At 47.3% G+C, this 5,241-nt stretch overlaps 1 pseudogene; it reads right to left on the reverse strand.

Annotated features, from left to right (window-relative positions):
* Window positions 1-1,891: 1,891 nt before the first annotated feature.
* Window positions 1,892-5,241, reverse strand: part of LOC119358373 — a 9,414-nt pseudogene continuing 6,064 nt past the window's right edge.

Consider the following 5,241-nt stretch of genomic DNA (forward strand, 5'->3'; position numbering starts at 1 on the left):
AATGCACATAGCTCCACTGCAGGGGCAGCAACTCTACTGCGAGTCCCCTTGACCGCCGTGCCCTGGCTGTGCTGGCGAGACATCGTGTCCTGCACTGGCTAGACGGTGTGTCCTGCGCTACCCAACTGCCCCAGCGATCCCTGCACGGTGGTGACCAATGCCAACAGCAACACCCAGCCGGCGTCTGACGAGGACTACGACGGTCCGCCACTGGTGAAGGGGAGGTTTCCTGCTCTCGGGAAGGCCAAGAAACCGCAGTCCGATCTTGCCGGCTCCACCATGATGGCGTGTTGCATATGCTCCTGCCATGAGGGCAGGGGTCATGCCCCACGATCAATTGTACAGCTGCAGCCCGACCATGCATCGGCAACGCGACCACCTCCCCGGCGACCAGCGACCATGCATGGCGAGATACGTGCCATGCATGGTCATCAGCGGGCAGTAGTCCTCGGGTCGCTGCACCCTCTGTTCTACTACCTCAAGGACGAGCTCAATCGCCGCCGTCGTTGTCACGGGCACCATCGTGTTCACCGTCGCCGATCGCCGACACCGTCTTCGTCCTCGTCTGCGCCATCATCGCCGGAGCGGGTGGAGGACCTGAAGGAGCAGTCCCACGTGGAGGAGCGCCACACCCCTGTCCCAGAGGGTTTCCGCGTGGTGGCGCCTCCGTCCGCATCTAGGGTCCCTACGCCGGCACCGGCGCCGACGACCAGGCCCGCATGATCATGTAGGTCCTTCGATATTGTCTGAACCGTGATGGCCCGACCCGATATGGGTACTCCGTAGTCAGTATCATGGTCGCGACTGCATGCATACTAGTACTACCTATCTACTCGTACGTACGTACCTACGTATCCGTAATTATATTAGTGGTGAACCGAGTCTTTGAAGGTACCTGCGTAGTGGCGAACCAACCTGTGGTTGCATGGTTAGAAGGGTCGTGGTATTCCAGCCCACCAGGGTTCAAGTCCTGGTGCTCGCATTATTCCTGGATTTATTTTAAGATTTCCGGCGATGCGCTTTCAGTGGGAGGAGACGTTCCCGTCGACGACAAGGCGCCTACGGTGACTTCGTAAATGTCAAGATGATATGCCGGCTCAGTCTCTCGAAAGTGCTTATAGGGGTAGGGTGTGCTTGTATGCATTCATAGGGGTGAGTGTATGCGTGTATGTATGAACGCTTGCGTCTATACTGTGTTTAAAAAAAAAACCGCGCAGTGCGTATCCTACCAGAACATGTAAATAAGCTACCTGCGTACCGTGGTCTGAATCTGATGCTTGTGATGTAAATAAGCTACCTGTCGTACCGTGGTCTGAATCTGATGCTTGTGATGTAAATAAGCTACCTGCGTACCTTGGTGTGAGGAAATCATGATATATTTTATGTGTGCAAATCTGATTGGATCTACGCATGATGTAGTTGAAAGACTTAGTTGCTCTGCAAACAATGCTCTCCTTTGGCATCACATTGTAAGCAACTAACTACACTGAAATAATTTTTTGCATCAAATATCCGCCTCACACACCAAACCTGAAGAGTAACTTGGTACAATTTTTTTTTTGAGTAATCATCGGGGGGAGAGGATCCCCACCTGTATATATGCTGCTCAAAGCGGCCCAAGGGCCAATGTTACAGGAGTTTACAGGGTCACGGCAATCTGTGAAGAGAGGTAGTCACGCCAAGACAGGGCGGCTACCTTATCACTCGGTTCTCTAATAAACCGAAGAGTCCGAAGATCAAAGTCCTTACATAAGCTAGTAATGGTTACACGGGGACTATGGTTTTCATTTCTAAAAGCAGCAGCATTTCGTGCTTCCCAGATTTTCCAAAGAATAGGCAGGAGGAACTCTGGCCAGATTGAAGAGTCAAGGTGCACCGGTGTGGGGATTGCCTACAGATCTTGGAACCGAGATGACGGGACGATGGCAAGGCGCTGCCAAATTGCAGCAGCACTAGCAGGGCACTCATCATGAAGGGAGCAAGAGATGGATCGTCCAATCTCAAGCACACTATCCAGCACAGGGTACAGCTATGTCATATCTGTGCACTCCACTGGACCTTTTTTGCAGAATGCCTTGATCACACTAGCGAAAACCTTAGCATCCAAAGCGACTCCTTTCGCTAGCATGTCATCAAACAGACGCAAAGCCTCTCGAACGTTTCCACTCCTAACCAACCAGTACGCTAGATGCACTATGGGCTCCGCAGGGTAGCCATCGTCGATGTGCCTGACTAGATTGGCAGCCTCGGGTCTCCTCCCAGACCTAAAGAGGCAATCGACCAGTGTGTTGTATGTGATTACGTCTGGGGCAAACTCCCCAACATCAACGTCGAAGAACAAGAACCCGAGCTCCCCACCTTTCCAGTGCCGTAGGACTTGTGGATCAGAATGTTACAGGTCACGGTGTCCACCACAAACCCGTTGCAGCTGAACACGGTCTTGGCAAGCTGGAAGTTGCTGGCTCGGCACAGGGATGAGATCGGTATATTGTATGTCTGTGCATTGGGTGTTATGGGCTTCTTGAGCAGATCAGTGAACAGCCTGATGACACGCAGACACTTCATCTTCTTGGAGAAATGATCCATGACTGTAGACCTCGAAGCCCAGCTCTTCGCATCGCTCCAACAACTCCTTGGCCACCCACGTATCTAGATCCTTTGCAGCATGATCCAGCAGTATGTTCAGGCCGACCATGATCAGCTGTAGTCCCTTGGCGACAATGATCTCCAGCTGCCAAAACGCGTCCTCGATGTTTCCAGACCGCCAGAGCCCAGCAATGTAGGTGCTGTAGGTCACCGCATGTGGCACCCACAACACTGTCGTCGATAACCCTCTACACGGCATGGAAATCCCCGACCCTGGTGTGTACTGAACTTCATACATACTGCAGTTATATCCATACAAATCATCAGTACCATGCTTAGTTCTAGAGCATAATGAGAAAGCAACCGACAGAAATGGCATATTCGAAAATACTTGTACTAACTAGGCTTCTTGGGTTGGCAGTCCATCAACGAGCTCAGCAGCTTCCTCGAGCAAAGCATCAATTTCTGCCTCTTCATCGTCACCAGCCTCACACAACAGGATCTCGTCTCAACCAACAGAGATTCACCAGAACAAATCTCGAGTAGCAGGACAGATCCTTTGTTGATAAAGCCAAGTCTTGCCACTGCTCAACAAGAGGGTATTTGATTTGATTATAAATGGCATACACAATTATGCATGAACTCTATATGCCATCACATGTTTAATAAAAGTGTCTCAGAGAGCATACCGATTAAGATAGTCAGGGCCAAGAGCTTCAGATTTGATATCTTGCCACTGCTTCACAAGTGCTTCTGCTTCTTGAAGAGACATTAGAATATTAGACTTTAGAATGAATAAGAAACTACAGTTCAAACAAAACTAATGCATCTGTTTAACACAACCAGATGTCTAAATGTCAACAGATGCATACAATGAACATTTATTTAAAGTTGCTGTGTTGCTCTCTGAGAATTGTATGAACTTTATTCTGAACAAAGTTATTTTTCTTATGGTTCTTTTGTGGCCCATGAATTCATAAACACATCAACTTTTATGAAGTAACATTTATATTTTTCTATAACTACCAAGTAACAGTTCCAGCCATCACGAGGAATCAGGGAAGATAATCCAACTATAAAAACATAATCCCTATGAATGTAGACCTTGGCAGCCAAACTTGTGATTCAGTATAGGTAAAAACTAAAAGGTAGGTGCGATTGCTATATTGTTTTAATGGTAAGGGGCTTCAAAGACAATGCAGCAACGCACCAAAACAAACCTTTTGCAACCTGAATTTTGTCTTGAGCTGAACCAGAAGTGTTGCCAAAAGATGAAATCATAGCATAAGGTAAAAATGCAGATGCGCCAGAACCTTGCAAAATGAAGACAAATATAAAGATGAATCTCCTGTTCAAATTATACCCAGAGAAAAAAAAGATAATATGACACACCAACACAACAGATTGTAGTATCTCTTATTTCTCAAACACTAATTAACAACACCTATGGCTTGACATGATGCTATACTATTCTTTAGACAACAGAATATTACCAATCCATTTCACCAAGGTCACAAGGGGATGTCGCTGGCAAGTGAAACTGAAACCATCTGTTTAGTGGCACATTCTACAACACAATATATGTGCATAGATACTGGGCTAAGCTATACTGCTGAACAATGGACACCAAGTGGGTGAAATAATAATGAACACACTAGTTTTGGCACGATGTTATGCAGATTAAGCAATCTAACTTGCAATTCTTGAGATAGTAGCTCTATTAATTTTACCTTTCCGTGATACCAGGGAAGCTTGTTGTTGTGGCCTTGGTGGTGTAGGTGGGTGACAAAGTCCAACCACATAACAAAAATCTGCAGGAAAATTCAGCGAGGAAACTTCAGAAGCTGCTGACCAGCCCCACAGCCCAATCTACCTATCAACAAAAATCAGAACTTTTGGCAGGAAGTTAGGCTACAAATGCAACAAGAGCAGATACCACACGCACATACCCAGTAGGGGACGGCGTATAGCTTGAGTATCTAAAGAGGCCCCATCACGACGGTGAGTCCAGCGAGGAGGCCAGCCATGGCAAGCCAGCACGCCCTTCTCATTCGGCTGGAACAAATTGCTCCATGGGTGGAAATGCGAGCCTGACCTCCCTGGACTAGACTCCTCGACCACTGGACAGGTTGAACAAAAACAGCACGGTCAGCAATCAAATTACCAAATATGTTACCCCATGAGCAAATTGATCAGCAGTAGCAAGTAGAATAAAAAATAATGTTGGCTTATTTGGCATCACTAAGTAGAATAGGTACCCAAGCATAGGTAACGGTAGCGTGAACCGAAGCTTCCGAGTGGCACTGTCCAGGCTCCTGCACAGCTTCTCGGGAAGCTGAAACTTGCAGCAACAATTGATGCAAAACACCGAGTTAATCAAATTCCTAGAAAAAACACTCTCATCCCTCTCTACTTCAGTTAGGAATGCAGATACAGCAAAATGAGCAACAAGGGTGGGAATGCAGACATTGTGTTAGTTAGGAAGAATGAGATTGCACGAATCAATAATCACTGATTGTGTGCATGGTGCACATATATAGGTACAGGGTGGACCGGCCTTTACTTGTCTCCCAAGATGTACAAATATACGAGGGGAGAGAGAGATACAACGGTATAAATACAGACCCAAATCCTACACATATGTAGCATACAACG

The sequence above is a fragment of the Triticum dicoccoides genome, chromosome 2A (assembly GCF_002162155.2).
Source record: "Triticum dicoccoides isolate Atlit2015 ecotype Zavitan chromosome 2A, WEW_v2.0, whole genome shotgun sequence".
NCBI lineage: Eukaryota > Viridiplantae > Streptophyta > Magnoliopsida > Poales > Poaceae > Triticum > Triticum dicoccoides.